Raw genomic sequence first — 15,613 nt, forward strand, 5'->3', positions numbered from 1 at the left:
CAACTTTCTTGTCTAGCACTTCATGTCCCTGACTTTCGCACTCGTCATATGGATAAGAGAATCTGCAAAATGCCCTGTAATGTAATCTAATATTTATTAAAAAATACCACTCTCAGATAAGCTTCCTATTTTCGCGCCACGGTGTAATAACCTCAATATATCACACCGCATCACCTTCACAAGCGCCTGCTCCTTACCCGGCTCTCCTTCACTCATACGCTAATGAGCGCTGAGCCTGCTGCATTCTGATTGGCTGATGGAGCTGTCCATCATTCGTGGGTGGAGTCGTGGTCAGAGGATTCGCGCTCGTCCGAGTGAGAGAGATGAGAGAAAGTTCACGCGCTGTGCGGAAGTGTCGCCAGGGAGACAGAGAGAGAGAGAGAGAGAGAGAGAGCTGAGCTTCGACAAAACCACGAAATAAAGACATTCAGGAGGTTTAAATCTGTTTTTCCTCTCGAACTGGAGTGTATTAGGTGAGTAAAGTTGAGTTATTTCTCTGATAAAGCAGCAGTTGGGGTTAAAACCGAGCTGGAAGTTTATTCAGAGTGTTTTTCTTTTCTTGTTCTGAACACAGAATTTAAACAAAACTAGCATTATTGTGATGAAACTCTCACCCGAGTGCTCGTTAATACATGTTTATTATTGTCTTAACTGTCCTTTATTTTAATATGCAGCGCTCAGAACACACTATAAACTAATTAAACTGAATTAATTGGGTTTAAAACGAGTCGGTTTTAAACTGTTTTGTTTTAAATTTTAAATTAAAGTGCATATTCTATCTGGACTAATTTCATGTTTTTTTTTTTTACTCTTCCGTTCAAAAGTTTTGGGTCACCCAGACAATTTTGTGTTTTCCATGAAAAGTCACACTTTTATTTACCACCATAAGTTGTAAAATGAATAGAAAATATAGTCGAGACATTTTTCTGGCCATTTTGAGCATTTAATCGACCCCACAAATGTGATGCTTGAGAAACTCAATCTGCTCAAAGGAAGGTCAGTTTTGGGCAATTCCATGTAAATGTCAACCTCACCATGCAAAAATAAAGCAACATGTAATACATCAAAACCACTCCGGGAGATATCGCCTAGGCCTGTATTTTACAGATGTGAATAAGTTGAACCAATTTGTCACAAGAATTGTTCCCTTTGCCTTAATATGTCAGTCTTTCTTTCTTATAATGTAAACCCCAAGCTAAAATCAACTTTGATCATGTACAATTCTATATTATTGCCACAAGCCACAGAAATGTATGCTAAAATCCACAAAACAGCAAAACAGTAGCCATCCAAAATATTATTTAAGAACTTTGATAGTTTTAGCTGATATTTAGAGAGTTTTTCAAAGGGTTATGGTGGTTAAATTGCTGATTTTCTAAACATATGCCATGTCTATTTCAGACGCGTCACATCCATAACGGAATTTCGTCACATCCATAACGCTGACTTTTCCTTCCGAAACTCTGCATGAAATACAAAATATTTTAAACAAAGATTTTTTAATATTCACCTTGGACCCCTCTATCAAATGGATATCTCCATTTCGACATTAGGTTTACAATTTCACAGAGTTTGATAAAAACGTACAGTCACCCAAGAAAAGTGATACTTTTTCTGTCACGTCCATAACGCATCTTTTATTGCCATTTTCTGGCATGCCCTAGATGTACTATGGGAATTGTTCTTGTTCTATCACTTCTCCAGTATGGTACAGCCTTAAAATATGCAACACCTGTTTAAATACTGGGAGACAATAAAACATATACTGGGTCATTTGTTGCCATTTTGAGTTCAACTGTCACGTCCATAACGCTGGAATTGCTCCTTTATAGCTTCTCTAAAGAGCTAAACTGTTTTCAGCTGTGCTAACATGATTGTACAAGGGTTTTCTAATCATCCATTAGCCTTCTGAGGCAATGAGCAAACACATTGTACCATTAGAACACTGGAGTGAGAGTTGCTGGAAATGGGCCTCTATACACCTACACAGTAAAAAATGGAGTGTCAATATTGCAGTGTAAACCTATTTTCCTCTGGATAGAGTAGTTATAACACTATGCAGAGTAAAATCGTCTAAATGGTAGTGTCAGAAGTGAGAGTTAATTCCCACTTGCACACAACGACAAAATCTACTCTGCAGGGTGATGATTCCCCGCGAAAATACAATATAGAGTCAGATTAACTCTGAAAATCTTACACTATCTATAGTGTTAAATATTTTTACACACTTCATTGTTAATTTTGACACAAAATAGAGTAAAATTAACTCTAAAAATCTTACACTGGCTATAGAGTAAATTTTACACTGATTTTGAGTGGGACCAAATGTTATCTGACAGAGAGTTAAATTCAACTCTTAAAGAGTAAAATTGACACTATGATTTTTACTGTGTATGGAGATATTGCACCAAAAACCAGACATTTGCAGCTAGAATAGTCATTTAGCACATTAGCAATGTATAGAGTGCATTTCTGATTAAAGTGATCTTCATTGAAAAGAACAGTGCTTTTCTTTCAAAAATAAGGACATTTCAGAGTGACCCCAAACTTTTGAACGGTAGTGTATATGAAAGCATGTCCCTTTACACACTCATCCAGAAGGGTAATTTTGCACAAGGCCATCTGTCTACAGCAGAAAAAATAAAATAAAATAACAAAACGCGTCTGGAAAAATCCCAAGGGAGTCTGGAGCCAGATTGATCCAGATTTGTGACGCCACATGCGGATCCGCCAGCAGGCTGAGAGACAAACACAGGAACACCTAATTTAGAGTATAGTCTCTCTTATTTCTTACCCTGGCAACAGTCAACTTGTGAATTGCCGATTTTCTTGGTCTTTTTCTCGGCTCTGCTTGGTCCTCGGCTTCGAAGGCCTTATGCCCCTTTTCCACCAAAGCAGTTCCAGGGCTGGTTCGGGGCCAGTGCTTAGTTTGGAACCGGGTTTTCTGTTTCCACTGACAAAGAACTGGCTCTGGGTCCAGAAAAACCGGTTCCAGGCTAGCACCAACTCTCTGCTGGGCCAGAGGAAAGAACCGCTTACGTCAGCGGGGGGCGGAGTTGTTAAGACCGACAACAATAGCAAGACCGCCAAAGCCGACATAACACCGGCTAACGTTAACCCATAACAAAGGCTAACATAACCATCTCACATACCCCTTTTCCACCAAATCAGTTCCAGGGCTGGTTTGGGGTCAGTGCTGGTGCTGGTTCACAACTCGTTCAACTTGCGAGCCAGCTGAGAACCAGTTTGCTTTTCCATAGCTCGTGGTGCTAAGGGAAGCCACGTCATTACGTCGCTGTATACGTCAGTTACGTCACTATATATGTCAGTTACGTCGCTACGTTTGCATAAACCTTGGCGCGAATATCGAAGCAAAAACAACATGGAAGAAGCAGCAACAACAACAACAATAATAATAATAATAATAATAATGGATGACTTCGCGTTTGTACAGCTGCTGCTTCTCGTCACTTAAAAATGGCGATCTTTCACGGTCTTGTTATTGTTGTTGGTCTTAACAACTCCGCCCCCCCGCAGACATAAGCGGTTCTTTCCTCTGGCCCAGCAGAGAGTTGGTGCTAGCCTGGAACCGGTTTTTCTGGCCCCAGAGCCAGTTCTTTGTCATTGGAAACAGAAAACCCGGTTCCAAACTAAGCACTGCCCCCGAACCAGCCCTGGAACTGCTTTGGTGGAAAAGGGGCAATATTCAGTGTAAGTAAGAGTCAAAACGTTATTAGGTTATTACCTGTCTCCTAGAACGTAATCGCCGTCCACCTGTCGATCAACACAAACATATTGGATCTGCCGTTTTCTGATCCCAATGAAGCACCATAAAGCCAGAAGCAGCAGCTGTACAAACGTGAAGTCATCCATTATTGTTGTTGTTGCTGCTTCTTCTTCTCCGTGTTGTTGCTGCTTCTTCTTCTCCGTGTTGTTGTTGCTTCGATGTTCGCACCAAGGTTTATGCAAATGCAGCGATGTAACTAACGTGTACAGCGACGTAATGACGTGGCTTCCCTTAGCACCCAGAACTATGGAAAAGCAAACTGGTTCTCAGCTGGCTCGCAAGTTGAACGAGTTGTGAACCAGCACTGGCCCCGAACCAGCCCTGGAACTGATTTGGTGGAAAAGGGGTAACAGTGGATGCGGCACTTCGCCTTCTGTCAGGGGAGACGAACACGGCTGGCTCCTTTGGTGACGCTGACACAAATAGAGACGGTGTTGCTTTGGGCATTCTAACAGATGGAACTGCGTCTTTTTTCAGATCAAGTTGCTTCTTGAAGCCCATTTCCCACTGCAAATAGTTCTCAAAGTCGTCGGGCTTTATGAAGTGAGCCCCGCATATGATGTTGCATGTTGCCAGTTTTTCCGGGTGCCTCGCACTCCCATTTCTCTCTCATTGTCCGGTCTTTTGGGAAACGATGAGTACTAATCCCATCAAGATTGGTGTTGCTACACGCTCCTACGATACATCTGTTCACCATTTTAATAATTACGCGATAACGTTGAAGAAATTTGCAGAAAACCACCAGGTCGTTTTCTCATAAACAAACCAGCGCTGGCGTAGGATTCAGAGGGAGGCGTCCCGCACACGACGTCACGAAAATCAATGTTTGCTGGGAAATCCACATGCCAAGTTTTTTCAGAGGCGGACCAATTCGCCTCAAATGGCTTGATTTCAACTGAATTTTTCTGGTATTGCGCAAGGGAAAAAAATTGCACAAAATATGACAGATATTTGACCAAAGTTTAATATAAAGTAAGAGAATTGCATTGATCTCGCTCCTAAATATACCCAAGATGTGCCGTTTAAAACCCTGTTCTGATTTTTTATTTTATTTTTATTTTTTGATGCCACTCAAAAAACCCAGCTCTGTTTTACTGATTCGATTCTTTAGTTTGATAGAGAGAATGAATGATTCGGCTCTTTTATTCACTCGAATGAATCGAATTCCTTCTGATTCGATTGGATTTCTTCTAAACCCTGTGTGTGTGTGTGTGTGTGTCATGTGAATGTATGTTTTGTGATGAGAGTTTTACAGTCTCCTATTTGTATATTCACAGTTTTCAATTTCTGATTTTTACAGTTTGTTTTCTGATGGATGTTGATTGTGTGTTTCCTGTCAGTAATGTTGTGATGCTGGTTTCTCCTCTATAAACAGGGTGTAAATGACTGATTTGTTCAGATGCTGTTGGTTTGTAGTTCTGAATAAAATAAACCTTTTCCTGCCAGACAGAAACAAGAAAGAAAAAATATGGCACAGTTCTTTATCAGTGTCAGTATGTCAAAATTTTAACTAATCAAATATCAGGCTTATTTTATCTGAAAGATTTTTACTTTTCACAAAAATCTGACTGTAAAGCAGAATCCTGATTTGTATAAGAATTTGATTTGTTTTCAAAATCCTAATTTATCTCAAAAATGACTTTTCTGACTCATCTCATGCTTGATTTTTTAATCTCAGAATTCTGATTTCTCTCACAATTTTGACAGTATCTAAAAAGTCTAACTTCATCTGAGAGTCTTGATTTATCTCTCACAGTAATTACTTATACCACAATTTTGACAGGTTTTTAAACATCTGACTTATCTTAACAGGGAGTTTTCTGACCTATCTCAAGTTTGACTTCTCATAATTTTGACATTTTAAAAATGTTTGACTTTTTAAAAGTATGACTTATCTCAGGATTCTGACTTATTATCTCAGAAGTACGGCTTATTACATCAGAAGTGCAGCTTATTATCTCAGAAGTACGGCTTATTACATCAGAAGTGCAGCTTATTATCTCAGAAGTACGGCTTATTACATCAGAAGTGCAGCTTATTATCTCAGAAGTACGGCTTATTATCACAGAAGTACGTGTGGCTTATTACATCAGATGTACGGCTTATTATCTCAGAAGTACGGCTATCACAGAAGTACGTGTGGCTTATTACATCAGATGTACGGCTTATTATCTCAGAAGTACGGCTTATTATCTCAGAAGTACGGCTTATTATCACAGAAGTACGTACGGCTTATCATCGCAGAAGTATGGCTTATCATCTCAGAAGCACAGCTTATCATCTCAGAAGTACGGCTTATTATCACAGAAGTACATAAGGCTTATTACATCAGACGTACGGCTTATTATCTCAGAAGTACGGCTTATTATCACAGAAGTACGTACGGCTTATTATCTCAGAAGTACGACTTATTATCACAGAAGTACGTACGGCTTATTATATCAGAAGTACGGCTTATTATCTCAGAAAACGTACGGCTTATTATCTCAGAAGTACACATGGCTTATTATATCAGAAGTACAGCTTATTATCTCAGAAGTACGGCTTATTATCTCAGAAGTATTAGTTATCATCTCAGAAGTACGGCTTATTATCTCCATATGGCTCATCATCTCAGAAGTACAGCTTATTATCTCAGAAGTATGGCTTATCATCTCAGAAGTAAGGCTTATTATCTCAGAAGTATGGCTTATTATCTCAGTGTGGCTTATTATCTCAGAAGTATGGCTTATTATCTCAGAAGTATTAATCATAATCTCAGGAGTACGTATGGCTTATTATCTCAGAAGTACTCCTTATTATCTCAGAAGTATGGCTTATTATCTCAGAAGTATTATTTATCATCTTAGGAGTACGTACGGCTTATTATCTCAGAAGTACAGCTTATTATCTCAGAAGTGCGGCTTATTATCTCAGAAGTATTATTTATTATCTCAGGAGTACGTACGGCTTATTATCTCAGAAGTACGGCTTATCGTCTCCGTATGGCTTATTATCTCAGAAGTATGGCTTATTATCTCAGAAGTACGACTTATTATCTCAGCATTATTTATCATCTCAGTAGTACATACGGCTTATTATCTCAGAAGTATGGCTTATCATCTCAGAAGTACGGCTTATTATCTCCGTATGGCTCATCATCTCAGAAGTACAGCTTATTATCTCAGAAATACGGCTTATTATCTCTGAAGTATGGCTTATTATCTCAGAAGTACGGCTTATTATCTCAGAAGTATTATTTATCATCTTAGAAGTACGTACAGCTTATTATCTCAGAAGTACGGCTTATCTCAGTACAGCTTCTCATCTCAGAAGTACAGCTTATCATCTCAGAAGTATTATTTATCATCTGAGGAGTACGTACGGCTTATTATCTCAGAAGTACGGCTTATTATCGCAGAAGTATTATTTATCATCTCAGGAGTACGTACGGCTTATTATCTCAGAAGTATGGCTTATCATCTCAGAAGTACAGCTTATTATCTCAGAAGTGCGGCTTATTATCTCAGAAGTACGGCTTATTATCTCAGAAGTATTATTTATCATCTCAGGTGCGGCTTATTATCTCAGAAGTATGGCTTATCATCTCAGAAGTACAGCTTATTATCTCAGAAGTACGGCTTATTATCTCAGAAGTATTATTTATCATCTCAGAAGTATGTACTGCTTATTATCTCAGAATGGCTTATCATCTCAGAAGTACGGCTTATTATCTCCGTATGGCTCATCATCTCAGAAGCACAGCTTATTATCTCAAAAGTACAGTTTATTATCTCAGAAGTATGGCTTATTATCTCAGTGCGGCTTATTATCTCAGAAGTACGGCTGCTTATCTCAGAAGTATTATTTATCATCTGAGGAATACGTATGGCTTAATATCTCAGAAGTACGGCTTATTCTCTCAGAAGTACAGCTTATTATCTCAGAAGTATTATTTATCATCTCAGGAGTACGTACGGCTTATTATCTCAGAAGTATGGCTTATCATCTCAGAAGTACAGCTTATTATCTCAGAAGTATGGCTTATTATCTCAGTACTGCTTATTATCTCTGAAGTATGGCTTATTATCTCTGAACTATGGCTTATTATCTCAGAAGTATTATTTATCACATCAAAAGTATCTACAGCTTATTATCTCAGAAGGATGACTTATCATTTCAGAAGTATGGCTTATTATCTCAGTATGGCTTATTATCTCAGAAGTACGGCTTATGTCAGTATGGCTTATTATCTCGGAAGTACGGCTTATCTCAGTACGGCTTATTATCTCAGAAGTATTATTTATCATCTCAGGAATACGTACGGCTTATTATCTCAGAAGTATGGCTTATCTCAGAAGTACGGCTTGTTATCTCAGAAGTACAGCTTATTGTCTCAGAAGTACGGCTTATCATCTCAGAAGTACAGCTTATTATCTCTGTATGGCTCATCATCTCAGAAGTACAGCTTATTATCTCAGAAGTATGGCTTATTATCTCAGTACGGCTTATTATCTCAGAAGTACGGCTTATCATCTCAGAAGTATGGCTTATTATCTCAGAAGTATTATTTATCATCTCAGGAGTACGTACGGCTTATTATCTCAGAAGTATGGCTTATCATCTCAGAAGTACAGCTTATTATCTCAGAAGTATGGCTTATTATCTCAGTACTGCTTATTATCTCTGAAGTATGGCTTATTATCTCTGAACTATGGCTTATTATCTCAGAAGTATTATTTATCACATCAAAAGTATCTACAGCTTATTATCTCAGAAGGATGACTTATCATTTCAGAAGTATGGCTTATTATCTCAGTATGGCTTATTATCTCAGAAGTACGGCTTATGTCAGTATGGCTTATTATCTCGGAAGTACGGCTTATCTCAGTACGGCTTATTATCTCAGAAGTATTATTTATCATCTCAGGAATACGTACGGCTTATTATCTCAGAAGTATGGCTTATCTCAGAAGTACGGCTTGTTATCTCAGAAGTACAGCTTATTGTCTCAGAAGTACGGCTTATCATCTCAGAAGTACAGCTTATTATCTCTGTATGGCTCATCATCTCAGAAGTACAGCTTATTATCTCAGAAGTATGGCTTATTATCTCAGTACGGCTTATTATCTCAGAAGTACGGCTTATCATCTCAGAAGTATGGCTTATTATCTCAGAAGTACAGCTTATTATCTCAGAAGTATGGCTCATTATCTCAGAAGTGTGGCTTATCTCAAAAGTACGGCTTACCTCAGAAGTATGGCTTATTATCTCAGTATGGCTTATTATCTCAAGTATTATTTATCATCTCAGAAGTATGTACGGCTTATTATCTCGGAAGTACGGCTTATCTCAGTGTGGCTTATCTCAGTACGGCTTATTATCTCAGAAGTATGGCTTATTATCTCAGAAGTACAGCTTATTATCTCAGAAGTATGGCTTATTATCTCAGTACTGCTTATTATCTCTGAAGTATGGCTTATTATCTCTGAACTACGGCTTATTATCTCAGAAGTACGGCTTATTATCTCAGAAGTATTATTTATCATCTCAGGAGTACGTACAGCTTATTATCTCAGAAGTACAGCTTATCTCTGAACTACGGCTTATTATCTCAGAAGTATGGCTTATTATCTCAGTACGGCTTATTATCTCAGAAGTATGGCTTATCATCTCAGAAGTACGGCTTATTATCTCAGAAGTATTATTTATCATCTCAGGAGTAAGTACTGTTTATTATCTCAGAAGTATGGCTTATTATCTCAGAAGTATGGCTTATCATCTCAGAAGTATGGCTTATTATCTCTGTATGGCTCATCATCTCAGAAGTACAGCTTATTATCTCAGAAGTATGGCCTATTATCTCAGTACGGCTTATTATCTCAGAAGTATGGCTTATTATCTCAGTACGGCTTATTATCTCAGACGTATGGCTTATCATCTCAGAAGTACGGCTTATTATCTCAGAAGTATTATTTATCATCTCAGGAGTAAGTACTGTTTATTATCTCAGAAGTATGGCTTATTATCTCAGAAGTATGGCTTATCATCTCAGAAGTATGGCTTATTATCTCTGTATGGCTCATCATCTCAGAAGTACAGCTTATTATCTCAGAAGTATGGCCTATTATCTCAGTACGGCTTATTATCTCAGAAGTATGGCTTATTATCTCAGAAGTTTGGCTTATTATCTCAGTACTGCTTATTACCTCAGAAGTACAGAAGTACAGCTTATTATCTCAGAAATACGGCTTATTATCTCTGAAGTATGGCTTATTATCTCAGAAGTACGGCTTATTATCTCAGAAGTATTATTTATCATCTTAGAAGTACGTACAGCTTATTATCTCAGAAGTACGGCTTATCTCAGTACAGCTTCTCATCTCAGAAGTACAGCTTATCATCTCAGAAGTATGGCTTATTATGTCAGAAGTACGGCTTATTATCTCAGAAGTATGGCTCATTATCTCAGAAGTGTGGCTTATCTCAAAAGTACGGCTTATCTCAGATAATATGGCTTATTATTTCAGTATGGCTTATTATCTCATCTCATCTCATTATCTCTAGCCGCTTTATCCTGTTCTACAGGGTCGCAGGCAAGCTGGAGCCTATCCCAGCTGACTACGGGCGAAAGGCGGGGTACACCCTGGACAAGTCGCCAGGTCATCACAGGGCCGACACATAGACACAGACAACCATTCACACTCACATTCACACCTACGCTCAATTTAGAGTCACCAGTTAACCTAACCTGCATGTCTTTGGACTGTGGGGGAAACCGGAGCACCCGGAGGAAACCCACGCGGACACGGGGAGAACATGCAAACTCCGCACAGAAAGGCCCTCGCCGGCCACGGGGATCGAACCCGGACCTTCTTGCTGTGAGGCGACAGCGCTAACCACTACACCACCGTGCCGCCCGGCTTATTATCTCAAGTATTATTTATCATCTCAGAAGTATGTATGGCTTATTATCTCGGAAGTACGGCTTATCTCAGTACGGCTTATCATCTCAGAAGTATGGCTTATCTCAGAAGTATGGCTTATTATCTCAGAAGTACAGCTTATTATCTCAGAAGTATTAGTTATTATCTCAGAAGTACGGCTTATTATCTCAGAAGTACAGCTTATTATCTCAGAAGTATGGCTTATTATCTCAGTACTGCTTATTATCTCTGAAGTACGGCTTATTATCTCTGAACTACGGCTTATTATCTCAGAAGTATTATTTATCATCTGAGGAGTATGTACGGCTTATTATCTCAGAAGTACGGCTCATTATCTCAGAAGTATGGCTTATTATCTCCGAAGTACGGCTTATTATCTCAGAAGTATTATTTATCATCTCAGGAGTATGTACTGTTTATTATCTCAGACGTATGGCTTATTATCTCAGAAGTACAGCTTATTATCTCAGAAGTATGGCTTATTATCTCAGAAGTATGGCTTATTATCAGAAGTACGGCTTATTATCTCAGAAGTATGGCTTATTATCTCAAAACGGCTTATCATCTCAGAAGCACAGCTTATTATCTCCGTACAGCTTATCATCTCAGAAGTACAGCTTATTATCTCAGAAGTATGGCTTATTATCTCAGTACGGCTTGTTATCTCAGAAGTACGGCTTATTATCTCAGAAGTACAGCTTATTATCTCAGAAGTATGGCTTATTATCTCAGTACTGCTTATTATCTCTGAAGTACAGCTTATTATCTCTGAACTACGGCTTATTATCTCAGAAGTATTATTCATCATCTCAGGAGTATGTACGGCTAATTATCTCAGAAGTACGGCTCATTATCTCAGAAGTATGGCTTATCTCAGTACGGCTTATTATCTCAGAAGTATGGCTTATTATCTCAGAAGTACGGCTTATTATCTCAGACGTATGGCTTATTATCTCAGAAGTATGGCTTATTATCTCAAAACGGCTTATCATCTCAGAAGCACAGCTTATTATCTCCATACAGCTTATCATCTCAGAAGTACAGCTTATTATCTCAGAAGTATGGCTTATCATCTCAGCACGGTTTGTTATCTCAGAAGTACGGCTTATTATCTCAGAAGTACGGCTTATTATTTCAGAAGTATGGCTTATAATCTCAGTACAGCTTGTTATGTCGGAAGTACGGCTTATCTTAGTTCGGCTTATCTCAGAAGTATTGGTTATTATCTCAGAAGTACGGCTTATTATCTCAGTATGGCTTATCATATCAGAAGTACGGCTTATTATCTCAGAAGTACAGCTTATTATCTCAGAAGTATGGCTTATTATATCAGAAGTATGGCTTATTATCTCAGTATGGCTTATTATCTCAGAACTACAGCTTATTATCTCAGAAGTATGGCTTATTATCTCAAAAGTACGGCTTATCATCTTCAAAGTATGGCTTATTATCTCAGAAGTATGGCTTATTATCTCAGTATGACTTATCATCTCAGAAGTACAGCTTATTATCTCAGAAGTATGGCTTATTATCTCAGTATGACTTATCATCTCAGAAGTACAGCTTATTATCTCAGTACGGCTTATCATCTCAGAAGTATTGCTTATTATCTCAGAAGTATTATTTATCACGTCAGTTCATATGGCTTATTATCTCAGAATACATTTTTGACTCCAGTCACAATTTTGTGATAATTTGTGACAAAATTTCTGCATATTCCTACTGCCAAAAAAAGAAAACAAAATTATCCTTTTTTTTTTTTTTACTTGGCAGAAATGGGCTTCTGCACTTTTTCAGCTTTTGAGTAACTTGTATTTTGGAGTATTTGTGTGCTTTTGTAAAACACTTGTTTATATTTTATCATAAATATACACACAGCATTTGCGGTCTGTAGTTTTTTTTTTTTTTAGTCTACAGATCATCCTAAAACGCCTGGACTTTCTTTGCAGTGTTGTTTTTATTAAGACATAAAGTAATGTGCACTGTGTTAGTCAGCGAAGTCAAACGAATAAATCTGTTTAATTCATTCACACGTCACACCCCAGTCCTGAACACTCAGTGAGGCTTTGTATGCATGAACCCTTTAATATTTCAAGGTCACAGGAGTATAGAAATGTGAGCGGTGTTAAATATCATCTCCACCAGGCAGGAACAAGACTAATCCCTCTTCCTCCTCCTCCTCCTCCTCCTCCTGTCTTTCCGGCGTTGCAGTGCTGTAGTGGTGGAGCCGTGTGATGTTTGGGAGGTTCTCTAATGGCAGGGTGCGGTGTCAGGTTCAGTAATAACACACCCATAGTACAAAGACCCCTGGAAGTGTATCGTAGCGCAGGAGACAGAACAAACACACCGCGGTTGCAGGAGCGAGGCCCAGACATGCCATTAGGCACCAAGAGATCCGTCGTGGGAACAAAACGCTGCTCACTTAATGACCGCCCTGAAGTGACACGCGGGGTATTTATTATTGCTTTATGTCTCTCAGAAGTGGTGTTTCTGCAGGATATTGTGTTTAAATGCTTATTTACCGAGTCATCTTTGCTGCTTGATGCTCGCATATATACGAGGCAGTTGAACTTATTCAAACCTTGTTCAGAAGCTCAAGCGAATTTAGATCCGAGGACGTGGCCTCAGACCGAATGTTTAAATATTTTCTTTTCTTAGGACACTGTTTTAAAAATAAGACACTTTTTTTTAAACCACAAGTGCCATTACAGTGCTATTTGAGTCCTAAAGACTGTTCTTCCTTCTGAGAAGATAAACTAAAGAGCCAGAGCTGCACTATTTTTATCGCAAATCTCTTCCACCACAGCGCTGCTGTATTCCCGACTCTGATTGGTCAGAAGGTGTTATTGTCTTTTCTACAACAGCAGCTCGGACAATCGTGCAGCTTAAAATAAAATCTGTATGTATAGTAGTGCACGGGTGCTATTCATACGCTATCGTTGCTATAGCTAGTAACAGGCCATTCACGGGGGCTTGTACGGCAGGTGCTGCACATAAAATAAAAAAAAAAAAAAGAAAGTTTAAAGGTGTCATTGCATCGTTTTTTCATTAATTGCGCAGTGGTCTTTAGTATGAATGAATGCCCTGTGAGCCGGTTTTGGTGAAAAAAATGCCGTGGCGCTCCTGTTTCAGGCTGTTCTAGTTTGGTGGAGGAGCGGGTGGGGAGAGAACGACAGGATTTCAGCTCTTACTCATGAATATTCATGACATGTAAACATATCGCTTCTGATTGGCTAACAGCACTGTGACGCTGCCTCCAGTGGGTTATGGGCGAGGCCATGAGTGACTACTGATTTTCGAAGTGATGTAAGTTCGTAGGGCTTTTTCTGATTCGCTCATTTTTCCGTCTATTTTCTTTCATAGGCTAATACAGGGAATGGGGGTAGAAGAGCATTTTCACGTGCAGCATGCATATGCAACTCAGAGTGACCTATGGTATTTCAAAAAGAGCAAGTATTAAACGGTTTGTCGCGGAATGACACCTTTAAACATGTTGATGTGAAGTTTTCAGGAAGGAGAGTTGTGTTTATTGAACTTTTACAGAAGGAGTCTCCGGTGTCAAGGCTTCGTAACAGTCAGCGGTAAAGGCTGTAACTGCTGATATCTTCAGGACGGAGATGTTTACACGTCGTCTTTGCGGTTTCTCCTCGGTAACGTGACAAGCCACGTTTCATTAATTTCGAAAGAAGAAAGCGAGGCTGGCGAAGGAACGGCGGTTTATATCTGCTGTAATGCAGTTATAACCTGTTTCATGGCTCTTCCACAACATTAAATGTAACGACGGAGTTCATTTATTTCCTTGAAACTGTTTATCATACAAATAAAAACAGCGCTTTGTATGAAGTTTATCCTGCTGCAGAAATAGACGTGGTTCTCATTTTTATTTCGATTATAATTAGTTTTATATGATGGAGAACGAGCTCTTGGGCTGTTGTTGTTTTTATATTAATTGGATTTACATAACCAGAAAATCTCTCTCTTTCTTTTTTCCCCCCCCTCTCTCTCTCCCTACTGAAGAGATCCTCCTCTCAGGCAAAACAGAGCCTCTGATTTTCACTGTTTTTCAATTTGTCACTCAAATCTGTTTCCCTTTTTCTTTCTTTAAACCTTTTCTGACAAAATCTAAATCAAAGCGCCGGTTCGTTTTCAGGGCTTTTTTAGCTCAGCAGCTGTAACATTGCTCTCTCTCTCTCTCTCTCTCTCTCTCTCTCTCTCTCTCTCTTTAGTGTAAGATTATATTATCTGTGGCTGAAGCGTTGCATGTAGACAGCCGTGTGTGTGAGTGTGAGAGAAGCAGCTATATAAAGCAGGTGAGCGTAGACCGGTGTGGAAAAGCTCCACCGTCCAACAGCAAGCAGACGAGCAAATGACCGGTGTGGGAGACTTCCTCTTCCTGTACACCCAGAATTCCCTACCGCACGTCTGGCGGACACGCCGTCATGTATCCAGTAGGAAAACCGAGCTGCTGCCTGAGAGCCTGGATTAGAGTTCATTCAGCCAAGATCGACAGTACGGCGTTTATACGATACCTAATACACATCACGATATTTCACTTACACTTGTGTTCAAAATAATAGCAGTCCAACAAAGGGATGGCGAAAACTAAAAAAAATCTTGACCGACCACTGAGCCTCATTAGCCGGTTAAAGTCGGTTAACCTATGAGTTTAAACAGGGATGCGAACGGCGCGCCTTTTTCACGGCTCGTGCAGATCCGATTTTTTTTTTAGGGGGAGCGTTGGAGTGTCTGAATAATTTCATTAGAGTAAATTGTGTATTAAAATTACTACATAAGCAAATGCCGTTACAGTCCATGAAAAAGCCGTGAAAAAGTCGGCATCTGCGCCTTTAGTTTGTGTGGAGAGATATGATCTGCAATAACATGCATTGTCGGCTACAGA

General features: G+C 39.1%; 1 protein-coding gene across 5 annotated transcripts in view; it reads left to right on the forward strand.

Moving 5' to 3' along the window:
- Positions 1 to 323: 323 nt before the first annotated feature.
- The window catches only part of tiam2a (TIAM Rac1 associated GEF 2a), a 232,283-nt gene continuing 216,993 nt past the window's right edge, over positions 324 to 15,613 (forward strand). For 2 of the 5 annotated variants that reach the window (XM_060933760.1, XM_060933761.1), the window contains exon 1: positions 327 to 473. The gene's annotated coding sequence lies outside the window, so the exon portion shown is untranslated. Of the gene's footprint in view, positions 474 to 13,053; positions 13,165 to 15,613 lie in introns of those variants that run through there. The other 3 variants (XM_060933762.1, XM_060933755.1, XM_060933758.1) reach the window with 3 other exon arrangements.

This window comes from Neoarius graeffei, chromosome 11 (assembly GCF_027579695.1).
Source record: "Neoarius graeffei isolate fNeoGra1 chromosome 11, fNeoGra1.pri, whole genome shotgun sequence".
In the NCBI taxonomy this organism is placed as follows: domain Eukaryota; kingdom Metazoa; phylum Chordata; class Actinopteri; order Siluriformes; family Ariidae; genus Neoarius; species Neoarius graeffei.